The following is a 23,668-nucleotide window of genomic DNA, read 5'->3' on the forward strand; positions in this document are numbered from 1 at the left end:
AAGTGTCTCTGTGGCGCAATCAGTTAGTATGTACGGCTATTAACCAAAAGGTTGGTGGTTCAATCCCACCCAGGGACCTAATTGACCTTGTTATCAGATTTTGGTGATCTTTAAGTAGACAAGTCAAAATTTCAAACCCCCTGTTATGGTGTAGGGTACCTGGCCTTCTCTGATGTAATCAGAGTTAGATTTGATTCAGTGATTTTATAAAAACAGCTAGGAAGCACAATTTAGCAGTGGGTTGCAGAGAAAAAAAATATGCTGGCAGAAAAATCCAATTGAGTGATTAAACAGCTCTTTATTTTCTGGCTTTATTTTTATGCTAACAAATTTGTTCTCTGAAAAGTGTCCACAAAGCCAAGTCTCTGATTAACACCTTTGTAAGGATGGTTTTTCACCTATTACTAAATTAAACTTGCTTCATTGGAAAGGCAGCAAGATGCATCCTCATTTCAATGTCTACTGAAATAATACAGGTTGACACCAGGAAACATTAACGCCACTGCATCCTTGCTGCTTTCTCATGTGGAAGTCTGTTTAATGTGAAAACAAGGTGATATCTAATTAGCACGAAGGTAAGGAATTAAGAAAATCTTTATTTAAGGGTGAAGATGTTTCTCACAAAATCGTTGCCCCAATGCATCATTGAAATTCAAGCTGGAAAGATGATTTTAATATATCACTTGTACATTTTGTATTGCTCTTCTGGTGACAATGTAGTTTGTTTTTGTCAATTACCATTTTAATAATAGGGTAAAGAAAATGAAGTGGATTTTTGAAAGAAAACAATACTGTCAATATACTATTAAAACAAATTAAAATGGTAAAAGTTATTGTACTTTAAGTAAAAATAAAAGAGACAAAATATCAATCCCAGTTTTGGATTACTTTAATTAACAAAAAAAAAATGCATATAGCAGAGGATAGTTTCAATCTGCCTACCTCTGGGTTATGGGCCCAGCATGCTTCCATTGCAGTACTCTGCTGCACATGTAAGTGCAAGAGATCCTGAAGCACTCACTCATCATGGGAAAGTACCAATGTGTTTCTTCGTTGGTTGATGGAAGAAACATCTTACAAAAACTCTCCAGATTATTGACTTTTTAAAGTTTTTCTAGGAAACGTTTTAGATGAATGCTTATTAGCCTTTGTCAGTATGAACTTTTGCAAAGTGTCTCTGTGGCGCAATCAGTTAGTATGTACGGCTATTAACCAAAAGGTTGGTGGTTCAATCCCACCCAGGGACCTAATTGACCTTGTTATCAGATTTTGGTGATCTTTAAGTAGACAAGTCAAAATTTCAAACCCCCTGTTATGGTGTAGGGTACCTGGCCTTCTCTGATGTAATCAGAGTTAGATTTGATTCAGTGATTTTATAAAAACAGCTAGGAAGCACAATTTAGCAGTGGGTTGCAGAGAAAAAAAATATGCTGGCAGAAAAATCCAATTGAGTGATTAAACAGCTCTTTATTTTCTGGCTTTATTTTTATGCTAACAAATTTGTTCTCTGAAAAGTGTCCACAAAGCCAAGTCTCTGATTAACACCTTTGTAAGGATGGTTTTTCACCTATTACTAAATTAAACTTGCTTCATTGGAAAGGCAGCAAGATGCATCCTCATTTCAATGTCTACTGAAATAATACAGGTTGACACCAGGAAACATTAACGCCACTGCATCCTTGCTGCTTTCTCATGTGGAAGTATGTTTAATGTGAAAACAAGGTGATATCTAATTAGCACACAGGTAAGGAATTAAGAAAATCTTTATTTAAGGGTGAAGATGTTTCTCACAAAATCGTTGCCCCAATGCATCATTGAAATTCAAGCTGGAAAGATGATTTTAATATATCACTTGTACATTTTGTATTGCTCTTCTGGTGACAATGTAGTTTGTTTTTGTCAATTACCATTTTAATAATAGGGTAAAGAAAATTACGTGGATTTTTGAAAGAAAACAATACTGTCAATATACTATTAAAACAAATTAAAATGGTAAAAGTTATTGTACTTTAAGTAAAAATAAAAGAGCCAAAATATCAATCCCAGTTTTGGATTACTTTAATTAACAAACAAAAAAATGCATATAGCAGAGGATAGTTTCAATCTGCCTACCTCTGGGTTATGGGCCCAGCATTCTTCCATTGCTGTACTCTGCTGCACATGTAAGTGCAAGAGATCCTGAAGCACTCACTCATCATGGGAAAGTACCAATGTGTTTCTTCGTTGGTTGATAGAAGAAACATCTTACAAAAACTCTCCAGATTATTGACTTTTTTAAGTTTTTCTAGGAAACGTTTTAGATGAATGCTTATTAGCATTTGTCAGTATGTACTTTTGCAAAGTGTCTCTGTGGTGCAATCAGTTAGTGTGTACGGCTATTAACCAAAAGGTTGGTGGTTCAATCCGACCCAGGGACGTAATTGACCTTGTTTTCAGATTTTGGTGATCTTTAAGTAAACAAGTCAAATTTCATACCCCCTGTTATGGTGTAGGGTACCTGGCCTTCTCTGATGTAATCAGAGTTAGATTTGATTCAGTGATTTTATAAAAACATCTAGCAAGCACAATTTAGCAGTGGGTTGCAGAGAAAAAGAAATATGCTGGCAAAAAAATCAAATTGCGTGATTAAACAGCTCTTCATTTTCTGGCTTTATTTTTATGCTAACAAATTTGTTCTCTGAAAAGTGTCCACAAAGCCAAGTCTCTGATTAACACCTTTGTAGGGATGGTTTTTCACCTATTACTAAATTAAACTTGCTTCATTGGAAAGGCAGCAAGATGTATCCTCATTTCAATGTCTACTGAAATAATACAGGTTGACACCAGGAAACATTAACGCCACTGCATCCTTGCTGCTTTCTCATGTGGAAGTCTGTTTAATGTGAAAACAAGGTGATATCTAATTAGCACACAGGTAAGGAATTAAGAAAATCTTTATTTAAGGGTGAAGATGTTTCTCACAAAATCGTTGCCCCAATGCATCATTGAAATTCAAGCTGGAAAGATGATTTTAATATATCACTTGTACATTTTGTATTGCTCTTCTGGTGACAATGTAGTTTGTTTTTGTCAATTACCATTTTAATAATAGGGTAAAGAAAATGAAGTGGATTTTTGAAAGAAAACAATACTGTCAATATACTATTAAAACAAATTAAAATGGTAAAAGTTATTGTACTTTAAGTAAAAATAAAAGAGACAAAATATCAATCCCAGTTTTGGATTACTTTAATTAACAAAAAAAATGCATATAGCAGAGGATAGTTTCAATCTGCCTACCTCTGGGTTATGGGCCCAGCATGCTTCCATTGCAGTACTCTGCTGCACATGTAAGTGCAAGAGATCCTGAAGCACTCACTCATCATGGGAAAGTACCAATGTGTTTCTTCGTTGGTTGATGGAAGAAACATCTTACAAAAACTCTCCAGATTATTGACTTTTTAAAGTTTTTCTAGGAAACGTTTTAGATGAATGCTTATTAGCCTTTGTCAGTATGGACTTTTGCAAAGTGTCTCTGTGGCGCAATCAGTTAGTATGTACGGCTATTAACCAAAAGGTTGGTGGTTCAATCCCACCCAGGGACCTAATTGACCTTGTTATCAGATTTTGGTGATCTTTAAGTAGACAAGTCAAAATTTCAAACCCCCTGTTATGGTGTAGGGTACCTGGCCTTCTCTGATGTAATCAGAGTTAGATTTGATTCAGTGATTTTATAAAAACAGCTAGGAAGCACAATTTAGCAGTGGGTTGCAGAGAAAAAAAATATGCTGGCAGAAAAATCCAATTGAGTGATTAAACAGCTCTTTATTTTCTGGCTTTATTTTTATGCTAACAAATTTGTTCTCTGAAAAGTGTCCACAAAGCCAAGTCTCTGATTAACACCTTTGTAAGGATGGTTTTTCACCTATTACTAAATTAAACTTGCTTCATTGGAAAGGCAGCAAGATGCATCCTCATTTCAATGTCTACTGAAATAATACAGGTTGACACCAGGAAACATTAACGCCACTGCATCCTTGCTGCTTTCTCATGTGGAAGTCTGTTTAATGTGAAAACAAGGTGATATCTAATTAGCACACAGGTAAGGAATTAAGAAAATCTTTATTTAAGGGTGAAGATGTTTCTCACAAAATCGTTGCCCCAATGCATCATTGAAATTCAAGCTGGAAAGATGATTTTAATATATCACTTGTACATTTTGTATTGCTCTTCTGGTGACAATGTAGTTTGTTTTTGTCAATTACCATTTTAATAATAGGGTAAAGAAAATTAAGTGGATTTTTGAAAGAAAACAATACTGTCAATATACTATTAAAACAAATTAAAATGGTAAAAGTTATTGTACTTTAAGTAAAAATAAAAGAGCCAAAATATCAATCCCAGTTTTGGATTACTTTAATTAACAAACAAAAAAATGCATATAGCAGAGGATAGTTTCAATCTGCCTACCTCTGGGTTATGGGCCCAGCATTCTTCCATTGCTGTACTCTGCTGCACATGTAAGTGCAAGAGATCCTGAAGCACTCACTCATCATGGGAAAGTACCAATGTGTTTCTTCGTTGGTTGATAGAAGAAACATCTTACAAAAACTCTCCAGATTATTGACTTTTTTAAGTTTTTCTAGGAAACGTTTTAGATGAATGCTTATTAGCATTTGTCAGTATGTACTTTTGCAAAGTGTCTCTGTGGTGCAATCAGTTAGTGTGTACGGCTATTAACCAAAAGGTTGGTGGTTCAATCCCACCCAGGGACGTAATTGACCTTGTTATCAGATTTTGGTGATCTTTAAGTAGACAAGTCAAATTTCATACCCCCTGTTATGGTGTAGGGTACCTGGCCTTCTCTGATGTAATCAGAGTTAGATTTGATTCAGTGATTTTATAAAAACATCTAGGAAGCACAATTTAGCAGTGGGTTGCAGAGAAAAAGAAATATGCTGGCAAAAAAATCAAATTGCGTGATTAAACAGCTCTTCATTTTCTGGCTTTATTTTTATGCTAACAAATTTGTTCTCTGAAAAGTGTCCACAAAGCCAAGTCTCTGATTAACACCTTTGTAGGGATGGTTTTTCACCTATTACTAAATTAAACTTGCTTCATTGGAAAGGCAGCAAGATGTATCCTCATTTCAATGTCTACTGAAATAATACAGGTTGACACCAGGAAACATTAACGCCACTGCATCCTTGCTGCTTTCTCATGTGGAAGTCTGTTTAATGTGAAAACAAGGTGATATCTAATTAGCACACAGGTAAGGAATTAAGAAAATCTTTATTTAAGGGTGAAGATGTTTCTCACAAAATTATTGACCCAATGCATCATTGAAATTCAAGCTGGAAAGATGATTTTAATATATCACTTGTACATTTTGTATTGCTCTTCTGGTGACAATGTAGTTTGTTTTTGTCAATTACCATTTTAATAATAGGGTAAAGAAAATGAAGTGGATTTTTGAAAGAAAACAATAATGTCAATATACTATTAAAACAAATTAAAATGGTAAAAGTTATTGTACTTTAAGTAAAAATAAAAGAGCCAAAATATCAATCCCAGTTTTGGATTACTTTAATTAACAAAAAAAAATGCATATAGCAGAGGATAGTTTCAATCTGCTTACCTCTGGGTTATGGGCCCAGCATGCTTCCATTGCAGTACTCTGCTGCACATGTAAGTGCAAGAGATCCTGAAGCACTCACTCATCATGGGAAAGTACCAATGTGTTTCTTCGTTGGTTGATGGAAGAAACATCTTACAAAAACTCTCCAGATTATTGACTTTTTAAAGTTTTTCTAGGAAACGTTATAGATGAATGCTTATTAGCCTTTGTCAGTATGACCTTTTGCAAAGTGTCTCTGTGGCGCAATCAGTTAGTGGGTACGGCTATTAACCAAAAGGTTGGTGGTTCAATCCCACATAGGGACCTAATTGACCTTGTTATCAGATTTTGGTGATCTTTAAGTAGACAAGTCAAATTTCATACCCCCTCTTATGGTGTAGGGTACCTGGCCTTCTCTGATGTAATCAGAGTTAGATTTGATTCAGTGATTTTATAAAAACATCTAGGAAGCACAATTTAGCAGTGGGTTGCAGAGAAAAAGAAATATGCTGGCAAAAAAATCAAATTGCGTGATTAAACAGCTCTTTATTTTCTGGCTTTATTTTTATGCTAACAAATTTGTTCTCTGAAAAGTGTCCACAAAGCCAAGTCTCTGATTAACACCTTTGTAGGGATTGTTTTTCACCTATTACTAAATTAAACTTGCTTCATTGGAAAGGCAGCAAGATGCATCCTCATTTCAATGTCTACTGAAATAATACAGGTTGACACCAGGAAACATTAACGCCACTGCATCCTTGCTGCTTTCTCATGTGGAAGTCTGTTTAATGTGAAAACAAGGTGATATCTAATTAGCACACAGGTAAGGAATTACGAAAATCTTTATTTAAGGGTGAAGATGTTTCTCACAAAATTGTTGCCCCAATGCATCATTGAAATTCAAGCTGGAAAGATGATTTAAATATATCACTTGTACATTTTGTATTGCTCTTCTGGTGACAATGTAGTTTTTTTGTCAATTACCATTTTAATAACAGGGTAAAGAAAATTAAGTGGATTTTTGAAAGAAAACTATACTGTCAATATACTATTAAAACAAATTAAAATGGTAAAAGTTATTGTACTTTAAGTAAAAATAAAAGAGCAAAAATATCAATCCCAGTTTTGATTACTTAAATTAACAAAAAAAATGCATATAGCAAAGGATAGTTTCAATCTGCCTACCTCTGGGTTATGGGTCCAGCATGCTTCCATTGCAGTACTCTGCTGCCCATGTAAGTGCAAGAGATCCTGAAGCACTCACTCATCATGGGAAAGTACCAATGTGTTTATTCGTTGGTTGATGGAAGAAACATCTTACAAAAACTCTCCAGATTATTGATTTTTTAATGTTTTCTAGGAAACGTTCTAGATGTATGCTTATTAGCCTTTGTCAGTATATACTTTTTGCAAAGTGTCTCTGTGGCGCAATCGGTTAGTGTGTTTGGCTATTAACCAAAAGGTTGGTGGTTCAATCCCACCCAGGGACGTAATTAACCTTGTGATCAGATTTTGGTGATATTTAAGTAGACAAGTCAAAATTTCAAACCTCCTCTTATGGTGTAGGGTACATGGCCTTCTCTGATGTAATCAGAGTTAGATTTGATTCAGTGATTTTATAAAAAACAGCTAGGAAGCACAATTTAGCAGTGGGTTGCAGAGAAAAAAAATATGCTGGCAGAAAAATCCAATCGAGTGATTAAACAGCTCTTCATTTTCTGGCTTTATTTTTATGCTAACAAATTTGTTCTCTGAAAAGTGTCCACAAAGCCAAGTCTCTGATTAACACCTTTGTAAGGATGGTTTTTCACCTATTACTAAATTAAACTTGCTTCATTGGAAAGGCAGCAAGATGCATCCTCATTTCAATGTCTACTGAAATAATACAAGTTGACACCAGGAAATATTAACGCCACTGCATCCTTGCTGCTTTCTCATGTGGAAGTCTGTTTAATGTGAAAACAAGGTGATATCTAATTAGCACACAGGTAAGGAATTAAGAAAATCTTTATTTAAGGGTGAAGATGTTTCTCACAAAATCGTTGCCCCAATGCATCATTGAAATTCAAGCTGGAAAGATGATTTTAATATATCACTTGTACATTTTGTATTGCTCTTCTGGTGACAATGTAGTTTGTTTTTGTCAATTACCATTTTAATAATAGGGTAAAGAAAATTACGTGGATTTTTGAAAGAAAACAATACTGTCAATATACTATTAAAACAAATTAAAATGGTAAAAGTTATTGTACTTTAAGTAAAAATAAAAGAGCCAAAATATCAATCCCAGTTTTGGATTACTTTAATTAACAAACAAAAAAATGCATATAGCAGAGGATAGTTTCAATCTGCCTACCTCTGGGTTATGGGCCCAGCATTCTTCCATTGCTGTACTCTGCTGCACATGTAAGTGCAAGAGATCCTGAAGCACTCACTCATCATGGGAAAGTACCAATGTGTTTCTTCGTTGGTTGATAGAAGAAACATCTTACAAAAACTCTCCAGATTATTGACTTTTTTAAGTTTTTCTAGGAAACGTTTTAGATGAATGCTTATTAGCATTTGTCAGTATGTACTTTTGCAAAGTGTCTCTGTGGTGCAATCAGTTAGTGTGTACGGCTATTAACCAAAAGGTTGGTGGTTCAATCCGACCCAGGGACGTAATTGACCTTGTTTTCAGATTTTGGTGATCTTTAAGTAAACAAGTCAAATTTCATACCCCCTGTTATGGTGTAGGGTACCTGGCCTTCTCTGATGTAATCAGAGTTAGATTTGATTCAGTGATTTTATAAAAACATCTAGGAAGCACAATTTAGCAGTGGGTTGCAGAGAAAAAGAAATATGCTGGCAAAAAAATCAAATTGCGTGATTAAACAGCTCTTCATTTTCTGGCTTTATTTTTATGCTAACAAATTTGTTCTCTGAAAAGTGTCCACAAAGCCAAGTCTCTGATTAACACCTTTGTAGGGATGGTTTTTCACCTATTACTAAATTAAACTTGCTTCATTGGAAAGGCAGCAAGATGTATCCTCATTTCAATGTCTACTGAAATAATACAGGTTGACACCAGGAAACATTAACGCCACTGCATCCTTGCTGCTTTCTCATGTGGAAGTCTGTTTAATGTGAAAACAAGGTGATATCTAATTAGCACACAGGTAAGGAATTAAGAAAATCTTTATTTAAGGGTGAAGATGTTTCTCACAAAATCGTTGCCCCAATGCATCATTGAAATTCAAGCTGGAAAGATGATTTTAATATATCACTTGTACATTTTGTATTGCTCTTCTGGTGACAATGTAGTTTGTTTTTGTCAATTACCATTTTAATAATAGGGTAAAGAAAATGAAGTGGATTTTTGAAAGAAAACAATACTGTCAATATACTATTAAAACAAATTAAAATGGTAAAAGTTATTGTACTTTAAGTAAAAATAAAAGAGACAAAATATCAATCCCAGTTTTGGATTACTTTAATTAACAAAAAAAATGCATATAGCAGAGGATAGTTTCAATCTGCCTACCTCTGGGTTATGGGCCCAGCATGCTTCCATTGCAGTACTCTGCTGCACATGTAAGTGCAAGAGATCCTGAAGCACTCACTCATCATGGGAAAGTACCAATGTGTTTCTTCGTTGGTTGATGGAAGAAACATCTTACAAAAACTCTCCAGATTATTGACTTTTTAAAGTTTTTCTAGGAAACGTTTTAGATGAATGCTTATTAGCCTTTGTCAGTATGGACTTTTGCAAAGTGTCTCTGTGGCGCAATCAGTTAGTATGTACGGCTATTAACCAAAAGGTTGGTGGTTCAATCCCACCCAGGGACCTAATTGACCTTGTTATCAGATTTTGGTGATCTTTAAGTAGACAAGTCAAAATTTCAAACCCCCTGTTATGGTGTAGGGTACCTGGCCTTCTCTGATGTAATCAGAGTTAGATTTGATTCAGTGATTTTATAAAAACAGCTAGGAAGCACAATTTAGCAGTGGGTTGCAGAGAAAAAAAATATGCTGGCAGAAAAATCCAATTGAGTGATTAAACAGCTCTTTATTTTCTGGCTTTATTTTTATGCTAACAAATTTGTTCTCTGAAAAGTGTCCACAAAGCCAAGTCTCTGATTAACACCTTTGTAAGGATGGTTTTTCACCTATTACTAAATTAAACTTGCTTCATTGGAAAGGCAGCAAGATGCATCCTCATTTCAATGTCTACTGAAATAATACAGGTTGACACCAGGAAACATTAACGCCACTGCATCCTTGCTGCTTTCTCATGTGGAAGTCTGTTTAATGTGAAAACAAGGTGATATCTAATTAGCACACAGGTAAGGAATTAAGAAAATCTTTATTTAAGGGTGAAGATGTTTCTCACAAAATCGTTGCCCCAATGCATCATTGAAATTCAAGCTGGAAAGATGATTTTAATATATCACTTGTACATTTTGTATTGCTCTTCTGGTGACAATGTAGTTTGTTTTTGTCAATTACCATTTTAATAATAGGGTAAAGAAAATTAAGTGGATTTTTGAAAGAAAACAATACTGTCAATATACTATTAAAACAAATTAAAATGGTAAAAGTTATTGTACTTTAAGTAAAAATAAAAGAGCCAAAATATCAATCCCAGTTTTGGATTACTTTAATTAACAAACAAAAAAATGCATATAGCAGAGGATAGTTTCAATCTGCCTACCTCTGGGTTATGGGCCCAGCATTCTTCCATTGCTGTACTCTGCTGCACATGTAAGTGCAAGAGATCCTGAAGCACTCACTCATCATGGGAAAGTACCAATGTGTTTCTTCGTTGGTTGATAGAAGAAACATCTTACAAAAACTCTCCAGATTATTGACTTTTTTAAGTTTTTCTAGGAAACGTTTTAGATGAATGCTTATTAGCATTTGTCAGTATGTACTTTTGCAAAGTGTCTCTGTGGTGCAATCAGTTAGTGTGTACGGCTGTTAACCAAAAGGTTGGTGGTTCAATCCCACCCAGGGACGTAATTGACCTTGTTATCAGATTTTGGTGATCTTTAAGTAGACAAGTCAAATTTCATACCCCCTGTTATGGTGTAGGGTACCTGGCCTTCTCTGATGTAATCAGAGTTAGATTTGATTCAGTGATTTTATAAAAACATCTAGGAAGCACAATTTAGCAGTGGGTTGCAGAGAAAAAGAAATATGCTGGCAAAAAAATCAAATTGCGTGATTAAACAGCTCTTCATTTTCTGGCTTTATTTTTATGCTAACAAATTTGTTCTCTGAAAAGTGTCCACAAAGCCAAGTCTCTGATTAACACCTTTGTAGGGATGGTTTTTCACCTATTACTAAATTAAACTTGCTTCATTGGAAAGGCAGCAAGATGTATCCTCATTTCAATGTCTACTGAAATAATACAGGTTGACACCAGGAAACATTAACGCCACTGCATCCTTGCTGCTTTCTCATGTGGAAGTCTGTTTAATGTGAAAACAAGGTGATATCTAATTAGCACACAGGTAAGGAATTAAGAAAATCTTTATTTAAGGGTGAAGATGTTTCTCACAAAATTATTGACCCAATGCATCATTGAAATTCAAGCTGGAAAGATGATTTTAATATATCACTTGTACATTTTGTATTGCTCTTCTGGTGACAATGTAGTTTGTTTTTGTCAATTACCATTTTAATAATAGGGTAAAGAAAATGAAGTGGATTTTTGAAAGAAAACAATAATGTCAATATACTATTAAAACAAATTAAAATGGTAAAAGTTATTGTACTTTAAGTAAAAATAAAAGAGCCAAAATATCAATCCCAGTTTTGGATTACTTTAATTAACAAAAAAAAATGCATATAGCAGAGGATAGTTTCAATCTGCTTACCTCTGGGTTATGGGCCCAGCATGCTTCCATTGCAGTACTCTGCTGCACATGTAAGTGCAAGAGATCCTGAAGCACTCACTCATCATGGGAAAGTACCAATGTGTTTCTTCGTTGGTTGATGGAAGAAACATCTTACAAAAACTCTCCAGATTATTGACTTTTTAAAGTTTTTCTAGGAAACGTTATAGATGAATGCTTATTAGCCTTTGTCAGTATGACCTTTTGCAAAGTGTCTCTGTGGCGCAATCAGTTAGTGTGTACGGCTATTAACCAAAAGGTTGGTGGTTCAATCCCACCCAGGGACCTAATTGACCTTGTTATCAGATTTTGGTGATCTTTAAGTAGACAAGTCAAATTTCATACCCCCTCTTATGGTGTAGGGTACCTGGCCTTCTCTGATGTAATCAGAGTTAGATTTGATTCAGTGATTTTATAAAAACATCTAGGAAGCACAATTTAGCAGTGGGTTGCAGAGAAAAAGAAATATGCTGGCAAAAAAATCAAATTGCGTGATTAAACAGCTCTTTATTTTCTGGCTTTATTTTTATGCTAACAAATTTGTTCTCTGAAAAGTGTCCACAAAGCCAAGTCTCTGATTAACACCTTTGTAGGGATTGTTTTTCACCTATTACTAAATTAAACTTGCTTCATTGGAAAGGCAGCAAGATGCATCCTCATTTCAATGTCTACTGAAATAATACAGGTTGACACCAGGAAACATTAACGCCACTGCATCCTTGCTGCTTTCTCATGTGGAAGTCTGTTTAATGTGAAAACAAGGTGATATCTAATTAGCACACAGGTAAGGAATTACGAAAATCTTTATTTAAGGGTGAAGATGTTTCTCACAAAATTGTTGCCCCAATGCATCATTGAAATTCAAGCTGGAAAGATGATTTAAATATATCACTTGTACATTTTGTATTGCTCTTCTGGTGACAATGTAGTTTTTTTGTCAATTACCATTTTAATAACAGGGTAAAGAAAATTAAGTGGATTTTTGAAAGAAAACTATACTGTCAATATACTATTAAAACAAATTAAAATGGTAAAAGTTATTGTACTTTAAGTAAAAATAAAAGAGCAAAAATATCAATCCCAGTTTTGATTACTTAAATTACCAAAAAAAATGCATATAGCAAAGGATAGTTTCAATCTGCCTACCTCTGGGTTATGGGTCCAGCATGCTTCCATTGCAGTACTCTGCTGCCCATGTAAGTGCAAGAGATCCTGAAGCACTCACTCATCATGGGAAAGTACCAATGTGTTTATTCGTTGGTTGATGGAAGAAACATCTTACAAAAACTCTCCAGATTATTGATTTTTTAATGTTTTCTAGGAAACGTTCTAGATGTATGCTTATTAGCCTTTGTCAGTATGTACTTTTTGCAAAGTGTCTCTGTGGCGCAATCGGTTAGTGTGTTTGGCTATTAACCAAAAGGTTGGTGGTTCAATCCCACCCAGGGACCTAATTGACCTTGTTATCAGATTTTGGTGATCTTTAAGTAGACAAGTCAAAATTTCAAACCCCCTGTTATGGTGTAGGGTACCTGGCCTTCTCTGATGTAATCAGAGTTAGATTTGATTCAGTGATTTTATAAAAACAGCTAGGAAGCACAATTTAGCAGTGGGTTGCAGAGAAAAAAAATATGCTGGCAGAAAAATCCAATTGAGTGATTAAACAGCTCTTTATTTTCTGGCTTTATTTTTATGCTAACAAATTTGTTCTCTGAAAAGTGTCCACAAAGCCAAGTCTCTGATTAACACCTTTGTAAGGATGGTTTTTCACCTATTACTAAATTAAACTTGCTTCATTGGAAAGGCAGCAAGATGCATCCTCATTTCAATGTCTACTGAAATAATACAGGTTGACACCAGGAAACATTAACGCCACTGCATCCTTGCTGCTTTCTCATGTGGAAGTCTGTTTAATGTGAAAACAAGGTGATATCTAATTAGCACACAGGTAAGGAATTAAGAAAATCTTTATTTAAGGGTGAAGATGTTTCTCACAAAATCGTTGCCCCAATGCATCATTGAAATTCAAGCTGGAAAGATGATTTTAATATATCACTTGTACATTTTGTATTGCTCTTCTGGTGACAATGTAGTTTGTTTTTGTCAATTACCATTTTAATAATAGGGTAAAGAAAATGAAGTGGATTTTTGAAAGAAAACAATACTGTCAATATACTATTAAAACAAATTAAAATGGTAAAAGTTATTGTACTTTAAGTAAAAATAAAAGAGCCAAAATATCAATCCCAGTTTTGGATTACTTTAATTAACAAACAAAAAAATGCATATAGGAGAGGATAGTTTCAATCTGCCTACCTCTGGGTTATGGGCCCAGCATGCTTCCATTGCTGTACTCTGCTGCACATGTAAGTGCAAGAGATCCTGAAGCACTCACTCATCATGGGAAAGTACCAATGTGTTTCTTCGTTGGTTGATAGAAGAAACATCTTACAAAAACTCTCCAGATTATTGACTTTTTAAAGTTTTTCTAGGAAACGTTTTAGATGAATGCTTATTAGCCTTTGTCAGTATGTACTTTTGCAAAGTGTCTCTGTGGCGCAATCAGTTAGTGTGTACGGCTATTAACCAAAAGGTTGGTGGTTCAATCCCACCCAGGGACGTAATTGACCTTGTTATCAGATTTTGGTGATCTTTAAGTAGACAAGTCAAATTTCATACCCCCTGTTATGGTGTAGGGTACCTGGCCTTCTCTGATGTAATCAGAGTTAGATTTGATTCAGTGATTTTATAAAAACATCTAGGAAGCACAATTTAGCAGTGGGTTGCAGAGAAAAAGAAATATGCTGGCAAAAAAATCAAATTGCGTGATTAAACAGCTCTTCATTTTCTGGCTTTATTTTTATGCTAACAAATTTGTTCTCTGAAAAGTGTCCACAAAGCCAAGTCTCTGATTAACACCTTTGTAGGGATGGTTTTTCACCTATTACTAAATTAAACTTGCTTCATTGGAAAGGCAGCAAGATGTATCCTCATTTCAATGTCTACTGAAATAATACAGGTTGACACCAGGAAACATTAACGCCACTGCATCCTTGCTGCTTTCTCATGTGGAAGTCTGTTTAATGTGAAAACAAGGTGATATCTAATTAGCACACAGGTAAGGAATTAAGAAAATCTTTAAGGGTGAAGATGTTTCTCACAAAATTATTGACCCAATGCATCATTGAAATTCAAGCTGGAAAGATGATTTTAATATATCACTTGTACATTTTGTATTGCTCTTCTGGTGACAATGTAGTTTGTTTTTGTCAATTACCATTTTAATAATAGGGTAAAGAAAATGAAGTGGATTTTTGAAAGAAAACAATACTGTCAATATACTATTAAAACAAATTAAAATGGTAAAAGTTATTGTACTTTAAGTAAAAATAAAAGAGACAAAATATCAATCCCAGTTTTGGATTACTTTAATTAACAAAAAAAATGCATATAGCAGAGGATAGTTTCAATCTGCCTACCTCTGGGTTATGGGCCCAGCATGCTTCCATTGCAGTACTCTGCTGCACATGTAAGTGCAAGAGATCCTGAAGCACTCACTCATCATGGGAAAGTACCAATGTGTTTCTTCGTTGGTTGATGGAAGAAACATCTTACAAAAACTCTCCAGATTATTGACTTTTTAAACTTTTTCTAGGAAACGTTTTAGATGAATGCTTATTAGCCTTTGTCAGTATGGACTTTTGCAAAGTGTCTCTGTGGTGCAATCGGTTAGTGTGTTTGGCTATTAACCAAAAGGTTGGTGGTTCAATCCCACCCAGGGACGTAATTAACCTTGTGATCAGATTTTGGTGATCTTTAAGTAGACAAGTCAAAATTTCAAACCCCCTGTTATGGTGTAGGGTACCTGGCCTTCTCTGATGTAATCAGAGTTAGATTTGATTCAGTGATTTTATAAAAACAGCTAGGAAGCACAATTTAGCAGTGGGTTGCAGAGAAAAAAAATATGCTGGCAGAAAAATCCAATTGAGTGATTAAACAGCTCTTTATTTTCTGGCTTTATTTTTATGCTAACAAATTTGTTCTCTGAAAAGTGTCCACAAAGCCAAGTCTCTGATTAACACCTTTGTAAGGATGGTTTTTCACCTATTACTAAATTAAACTTGCTTCATTGGAAAGGCAGCAAGATGCATCCTCATTTCAATGTCTACTGAAATAATACAAGTTGACACCAGGAAACATTAACGCCACTGCATCCTTGCTGCTTTCTCATGTGGAAGTCTGTTTAATATGAAAACAAGGTGATATCTAATTAGCACACAGGTAAGGAATTAAGAAAATCTTTATTTAAGGGTGAAGATGTTTCTCACAAAATTGTTGACCCAATGCATCATTGAAATTCAAGCAGGAAAGATGATTTTAATATATCACTTGTACATTTTGTATTGCTCTTCTGGTGACAATGTAGTTTGTTTTTGTCAATTACCATTTTAATAATAGGGTAAAGAAAATGAAGTGGATTTTTGAAAGAAAACAATAATGTCAATATACTATTAAAACAAATTAAAATGGTAAAAGTTATTATACTTTAAGTAAAAATAAAAGAGACAAAATATCAATCCCAGTTTTGGATTACTTTAATTAACAAAAAAAAAATGCATATAGCAGAGGATAGTTTCAATCTGCTTACCTCTGGGTTATGGGCCCAGCATGCTTCCATTGCAATACTCTGCTGCACATGTAAGTTCAAGAGATCCTGAAGCACTCACTCATCATGGGAAAGTACCAATGTGTTTCTTCGTTGGTTGATGGAAGAAACATCTTACAAAAACTCTCCAGATTATTGACTTTTTAAAGTTTTTCTAGGAAACGTTTTAGATGAATGCTTATTAGCCTTTGTCAGTATGGACTTTTGCAAGGTGTTTCTGTGGCGCAATCAGTTAGTATGTACGGCTTTTAACCAAAAGGTTGGTGGTTCAATCCCACCCAGGGACCTAATTGACCTTGTTATCAGATTTTGGTGATCTTTAAGTAGACAAGTCAAAATTTCAAACCCCCTGTTATGGTGTAGGGTACCTGGCCTTCTCTGATGTAATCAGAGTTAGATTTGATTCAGTGATTTTATAAAAACAGCTAGGAAGCACAATTTAGCAGTGGGTTGCAGAGAAAAAAAATATGCTGGCAGAAAAATCCAATTGAGTGATTAAACAGCTCTTTATTTTCTGGCTTTATTTTTATGCTAACAAATTTGTTCTCTGAAAAGTGTCCACAAAGCCAAGTCTCTGATTAACACCTTTGTAAGGATGGTTTTTCACCTATTACTAAATTAAACTTGCTTCATTGGAAAGGCAGCAAGATGCATCCTCATTTCAATGTCTACTGAAATAATACAGGTTGACACCAGGAAACATTAACGCCACTGCATCCTTGCTGCTTTCTCATGTGGAAGTCTGTTTAATGTGAAAACAAGGTGATATCTAATTAGCACACAGGTAAGGAATTAAGAAAATCTTTATTTAAGGGTGAAGATGTTTCTCACAAAATCGTTGCCCCAATGCATCATTGAAATTCAAGCTGGAAAGATGATTTTAATATATCACTTGTACATTTTGTATTGCTCTTCTGGTGACAATGTAGTTTGTTTTTGTCAATTACCATTTTAATAATAGGGTAAAGAAAATTAAGTGGATTTTTGAAAGAAAACAATACTGTCAATATACTATTAAAACAAATTAAAATGGTAAAAGTTATTGTACTTTAAGTAAAAATAAAAGAGCCAAAATATCAATCCCAGTTTTGGATTACTTTAATTAACAAACAAAAAAATGCATATAGGAGAGGATAGTTTCAATCTGCCTACCTCTGGGTTATGGGCCCAGCATGCTTCCATTGCTGTACTCTGCTGCACATGTAAGTGCAAGAGATCCTGAAGCACTCACTCATCATGGGAAAGTACCAATGTGTTTCTTCGTTGGTTGATAGAAGAAACATCTTACAAAAACTCTCCAGATTATTGACTTTTTTAAGTTTTTCTAGGAAACGTTTTAGATGAATGCTTATTAGCCTTTGTCAGTATGTACTTTTGCAAAGTGTCTCTGTGGCGCAATCAGTTAGTGTGTATGGCTATTAACCAAAAGGTTGGTGGTTCAATCCCACCCAGGGACGTAATTGACCTTGTTATCAGATTTTGGTGATCTTTAAGTAGACAAGTCAAATTTCATACCCCCTGTTATGGTGTAGGGTACCTGGCCTTCTCTGATGTAATCAGAGTTAGATTTGATTCAGTGATTTTATAAAAACATCTAGGAAGCACAATTTAGCAGTGGGTTGCAGAGAAAAAGAAATATGCTGGCAAAAAAATCAAATTGCGTTATTAAACAGCTCTTCATTTTCTGGCTTTATTTTTATGCTAACAAATTTGTTCTCTGAAAAGTGTCCACAAAGCCAAGTCTCTGATTAACACCTTTGTAGGGATGGTTTTTCACCTATTACTAAATTAAACTTGCTTCATTGGAAAGGCAGCAAGATGTATCCTCATTTCAATGTCTACTGAAATAATACAGGTTGACACCAGGAAACATTAACGCCACTGCATCCTTGCTGCTTTCTCATGTGGAAGTCTGTTTAATGTTAAAACAAGGTGATATCTAATTAGCACACAGGTAAGGAATTAAGAAAATCTTTATTTAAGGGTGAAGATGTTTCTCACAAAATTGTTGACCCAATGCATCATTGAAATTCAAGCTGGAAAGATGATTTTAATATATCACTTGTACATTTTGTATTGCTCTTCTGGTGACAATGTAGTTTGTTTTTGTCAATTACCATTTTAATAATAGGGTAAAGAAAATGAAGTGGATTTTTGAAAGAAAACAATACTGTCAATATACTATTAAAACAAATTAAAATGGTAAAAGTTATTGTACTTTAAGTAAAAATAAAAGAGACAAAATATCAATCCCAGTTTTGGATTACTTTAATTAACAAAAAAAATGCATATAGCAGAGGATAGTTTCAATCTGCCTACCTCTGGGTTATGGGCCCAGCATGCTTCCATTGCAGTACTCTGCTGCACATGTAAGTGCAAGAGATCCTGAAGCACTCACTCATCATGGGAAAGTACCAATGTGTTTCTTCGTTGGTTGATGGAAGAAACATCTTACAAAAACTCTCCAGATTATTGACTTTTTAAACTTTTTCTAGGAAACGTTTTAGATGAATGCTTATTAGCCTTTGTCAGTATGGACTTTTGCAAAGTGTCTCTGTGGCGCAATCGGTTAGTGTGTTTGGCTATTAACCAAAAGGTTGGTGGTTCAATCCCACCCAGGGACGTAATTAACCTTGTGATCAGATTTTGGTGATCTTTAAGTAGACAAGTCAAAATTTCAAACCCCCTGTTATGGTGTAGGGTACCTGGCCTTCTCTGATGTAATCAGAGTTAGATTTGATTCAGTGATTTTATAAAAACAGTTAGGAAGCACAATTTAGCAGTGGGTTGCAGAGAAAAAAAATATGCTGGCAGAAAAATCCAATTGAGTGATTAAACAGCTCTTTATTTTCTGGCTTTATTTTTATGCTAACAAATTTGTTCTCTGAAAAGTGTCCACAAAGCCAAGTCTCTGATTAACACCTTTGTAAGGATGGTTTTTCACCTATTACTAAATTAAACTTGCTTCATTGGAAAGGCAGCAAGATGCATCCTCATTTCAATGTCTACTGAAATAATACAAGTTGACACCAGGAAACATTAACGCCACTGCATCCTTGCTGCTTTCTCATGTGGAAGTCTGTTTAATATGAAAACAAGGTGATATCTAATTAGCACACAGGTAAGGAATTAAGAAAATCTTTATTTAAGGGTGAAGATGTTTCTCACAAAATCGTTGCCCCAATGCATCATTGAAATTCAAGCTGGAAAGATGATTTTAATATATCACTTGTACATTTTGTATTGCTCTTCTGGTGACAATGTAGTTTGTTTTTGTCAATTACCATATTAATAATAGGGTAAAGAAAATGAAGTGGATTTTTGAAAGAAAACAATACTGTCAATATACTATTAAAACAAATTAAAATGGTAAAAGTTATTGTACTTTAAGTAAAAATAAAAGAGACAAAATATCAATCCTAGTTTTGGATTACTTTAATTAACAAAAAAATTCATATAGCAGAGGATAGTTTCAATCTGCCTACCTCTGGGTTATGGGCCCAGCATGCTTCCATTGCAGTACTCTGCTGCACATGTAAGTGCAAGAGATCCTGAAGCACTCACTCATCATGGGAAAGTACCAATGTGTTTCTTCGTTGGTTGATGGAAGAAACATCTTACAAAAACTCTCCAGATTATTGACTTTTTAAAGTTTTTCTAGGAAACGTTTTAGATGAATGCTTATTAGCCTTTGTCAGTATGGACTTTTGCAAAGTGTCTCTGTGGCGCAATCGGTTAGTGTGTTTGGCTATTAACCAAAAGGTTGGTGGTTCAATCCCACCCAGGGACGTAATTAACCTTGTGATCAGATTTTGGTGATATTTAAGTAGAGAAGTCAAAATTTCAAACCTCCTCTTATGGTGTAGGGTACATGGCCTTCTCTGATGTAATCAGAGTTAGATTTGATTCAGTGATTTTATAAAAAACAGCTAGGAAGCACAATTTAGCAGTGGGTTGCAGAGAAAAAAAATATGCTGGCAGAAAAATCCAATCGAGTGATTAAACAGCTCTTCATTTTCTGGCTTTATTTTTATGCTAACAAATTTGTTCTCTGAAAAGTGTCCACAAAGCCAAGTCTCTGATTAACACCTTTGTAAGGATGGTTTTTCACCTATTACTAAATTAAACTTGCTTCATTGGAAAGGCAGCAAGATGCATCCTCATTTCAATGTCTACTGAAATAATACAAGTTGACACCAGGAAACATTAACGCCACTGCATCCTTGCTGCTTTCTCATGTGGAAGTCTGTTTAATGTGAAAACAAGGTGATATCTAATTAGCACACAGGTAAGGAATTAAGAAAATCTTTATTTAAGGGTGAAGATGTTTCTCACAAAATTGTTGACCCAATGCAACATTGAAATTCAAGCTGGAAAGATGATTTTAATATATCACTTGTACATTTTGTATTGCTCTTCTGGTGACAATGTAGTTTGTTTTTGTCAATTACCATTTTAATAATAGGGTAAAGAAAATGAAGTGGATTTTTGAAAGAAAACAATACTGTCAATATACTATTAAAACAAATTAAAATGGTAAAAGTTATAGTACTTTAAGTAAAAATAAAAGAGACAAAATATCAATCCCAGTTTTGGATTACTTTAATTAACAAAAAAAAATGCATATAGCAGAGGATAGTTTCAATCTGCCTACCTCTGGGTTATGGGCCCAGCATGCTTCCATTGCAGTACTCTGCTGCACATGTAAGTTCAAGAGATCCTGAAGCACTCACTCATCATGGGAAAGTACCAATGTGTTTCTTCGTTGGTTGATGGAAGAAACATCTTACAAAAACTCTCCAGATTATTGACTTTTTTAAGTTTTTCTAGGAAACGTTTTAGATGAATGCTTATTAGCCTTTGTCAGTATGTACTTTTGCAAAGTGTCTCTGTGGCGCAATCAGTTAGTGTGTACGGCTATTAACCAAAAGGTTGGTGGTTCAATCCCACCCAGGGACGTAATTGACCTTGTTATCAGATTTTGGTGATCTTTAAGTAGACAAGTCAAATTTCATACCCCCTGTTATGGTGTAGGGTACCTGGCCTTCTCTGATGTAATCAGAGTTAGATTTGATTCAGTGATTTTATAAAAACATCTAGGAAGCACAATTTAGCAGTGGGTTGCAGAGAAAAAGAAATATGCTGGCAAAAAAATCAAATTGCGTGATTAAACAGCTCTTCATTTTCTGGCTTTATTTTTATGCTAACAAATTTGTTCTCTGAAAAGTGTCCACAAAGCCAAGTCTCTGATTAACACCTTTGTAGGGATGGTTTTTCACCTATTACTAAATTAAACTTGCTTCATTGGAAAGGCAGCAAGATGTATCCTCATTTCAATGTCTACTGAAATAATACAGGTTGACACCAGGAAACATTAACGCCACTGCATCCTTGCTGCTTTCTCATGTGGAAGTCTGTTTAATGTTAAAACAAGGTGATATCTAATTAGCACACAGGTAAGGAATTAAGAAAATCTTTATTTAAGGGTGAAGATGTTTCTCACAAAATTGTTGACCCAATGCATCATTGAAATTCAAGCTGGAAAGATGATTTTAATATATCACTTGTACATTTTGTATTGCTCTTCTGGTGACAATGTAGTTTGTTTTTGTCAATTACCATTTTAATAATAGGGTAAAGAAAATGAAGTGGATTTTTGAAAGAAAACAATACTGTCAATATACTATTAAAACAAATTAAAATGGTAAAAGTTATTGTACTTTAAGTAAAAATAAAAGAGACAAAATATCAATCCCAGTTTTGGATTACTTTAATTAACAAAAAAAATGCATATAGCAGAGGATAGTTTCAATCTGCCTACCTCTGGGTTATGGGCCCAGCATGCTTCCATTGCAGTACTCTGCTGCACATGTAAGTGCAAGAGATCCTGAAGCACTCACTCATCATGGGAAAGTACCAATGTGTTTCTTCGTTGGTTGATGGAAGAAACATCTTACAAAAACTCTCCAGATTATTGACTTTTTAAACTTTTTCTAGGAAACGTTTTAGATGAATGCTTATTAGCCTTTGTCAGTATGGACTTTTGCAAAGTGTCTCTGTGGCGCAATCGGTTAGTGTGTTTGGCTATTAACCAAAAGGTTGGTGGTTCAATCCCACCCAGGGACGTAATTAACCTTGTGATCAGATTTTGGTGATCTTTAAGTAGACAAGTCAAAATTTCAAACCCCCTGTTATGGTGTAGGGTACCTGGCCTTCTCTGATGTAATCAGAGTTAGATTTGATTCAGTGATTTTATAAAAACAGCTAGGAAGCACAATTTAGCAGTGGGTTGCAGAGAAAAAAAATATGCTGGCAGAAAAATCCAATTGAGTGATTAAACAGCTCTTTATTTTCTGGCTTTATTTTTATGCTAACAAATTTGTTCTCTGAAAAGTGTCCACAAAGCCAAGTCTCTGATTAACACCTTTGTAAGGATGGTTTTTCACCTATTACTAAATTAAACTTGCTTCATTGGAAAGGCAGCAAGATGCATCCTCATTTCAATGTCTACTGAAATAATACAAGTTGACACCAGGAAACATTAACGCCACTGCATCCTTGCTGCTTTCTCATGTGGAAGTCTGTTTAATATGAAAACAAGGTGATATCTAATTAGCACACAGGTAAGGAATTAAGAAAATCTTTATTTAAGGGTGAAGATGTTTCTCACAAAATCGTTGCCCCAATGCATCATTGAAATTCAAGCTGGAAAGATGATTTTAATATATCACTTGTACATTTTGTATTGCTCTTCTGGTGACAATGTAGTTTGTTTTTGTCAATTACCATATTAATAATAGGGTAAAGAAAATGAAGTGGATTTTTGAAAGAAAACAATACTGTCAATATACTATTAAAACAAATTAAAATGGTAAAAGTTATTGTACTTTAAGTAAAAATAAAAGAGACAAAATATCAATCCCAGTTTTGGATTACTTTAATTAACAAAAAAAATGCATATAGCAGAGGATAGTTTCAATCTGCCTACCTCTGGGTTATGGGCCCAGCATGCTTCCATTGCAGTACTCTGCTGCACATGTAAGTGCAAGAGATCCTGAAGCACTCACTCATCATGGGAAAGTACCAATGTGTTTCTTCGTTGGTTGATGGAAGAAACATCTTACAAAAACTCTCCAGATTATTGACTTTTTAAAGTTTTTCTAGGAAACGTTTTAGATGAATGCTTATTAGCCTTTGTCAGTATGGACTTTTGCAAAGTGTCTCTGTGGCGCAATCGGTTAGTGTGTTTGGCTATTAACCAAAAGGTTGGTGGTTCAATCCCACCCAGGGACGTAATTAACCTTGTGATCAGATTTTGGTGATATTTAAGTAGACAAGTCAAAATTTCAAACCTCCTCTTATGGTGTAGGGTACATGGCCTTCTCTGATGTAATCAGAGTTAGATTTGATTCAGTGATTTTATAAAAAACAGCTAGGAAGCACAATTTAGCAGTGGGTTGCAGAGAAAAAAAATATGCTGGCAGAAAAATCCAATCGAGTGATTAAACAGCTCTTCATTTTCTGGCT

At 34.7% G+C, this 23,668-nt stretch overlaps 6 non-coding genes across 6 annotated transcripts; all 6 read left to right on the forward strand.

Moving 5' to 3' along the window:
- Window positions 1-7,012: 7,012 nt before the first annotated feature.
- On the forward strand, window positions 7,013-7,086 carry TRNAN-AUU (transfer RNA asparagine (anticodon AUU)). The gene has a single exon. It is a non-coding gene; the product is annotated as a tRNA-Asn (tRNA).
- Window positions 7,087-12,852: 5,766 nt separating this feature from the next.
- Window positions 12,853-12,926, forward strand: TRNAN-AUU (transfer RNA asparagine (anticodon AUU)). Its single transcript has one exon. It is a non-coding gene; the product is annotated as a tRNA-Asn (tRNA).
- Window positions 12,927-18,691: 5,765 nt separating this feature from the next.
- TRNAN-AUU (transfer RNA asparagine (anticodon AUU)) lies at window positions 18,692-18,765 on the forward strand. The gene has a single exon. It is a non-coding gene; the product is annotated as a tRNA-Asn (tRNA).
- Window positions 18,766-19,857: 1,092 nt separating this feature from the next.
- TRNAN-AUU (transfer RNA asparagine (anticodon AUU)) lies at window positions 19,858-19,931 on the forward strand. The gene has a single exon. It is a non-coding gene; the product is annotated as a tRNA-Asn (tRNA).
- A 2,262-nt stretch (window positions 19,932-22,193) lies between these two features.
- TRNAN-AUU (transfer RNA asparagine (anticodon AUU)) lies at window positions 22,194-22,267 on the forward strand. The gene has a single exon. It is a non-coding gene; the product is annotated as a tRNA-Asn (tRNA).
- A 1,093-nt stretch (window positions 22,268-23,360) lies between these two features.
- Window positions 23,361-23,434, forward strand: TRNAN-AUU (transfer RNA asparagine (anticodon AUU)). The gene has a single exon. It is a non-coding gene; the product is annotated as a tRNA-Asn (tRNA).
- The last annotated feature ends 234 nt before the right edge of the window (window positions 23,435-23,668 follow it).

The sequence above is a fragment of the Pseudophryne corroboree genome, unplaced genomic scaffold (assembly GCF_028390025.1).
Source record: "Pseudophryne corroboree isolate aPseCor3 unplaced genomic scaffold, aPseCor3.hap2 scaffold_503, whole genome shotgun sequence".
In the NCBI taxonomy this organism is placed as follows: Eukaryota; Metazoa; Chordata; class Amphibia; order Anura; family Myobatrachidae; genus Pseudophryne; species Pseudophryne corroboree.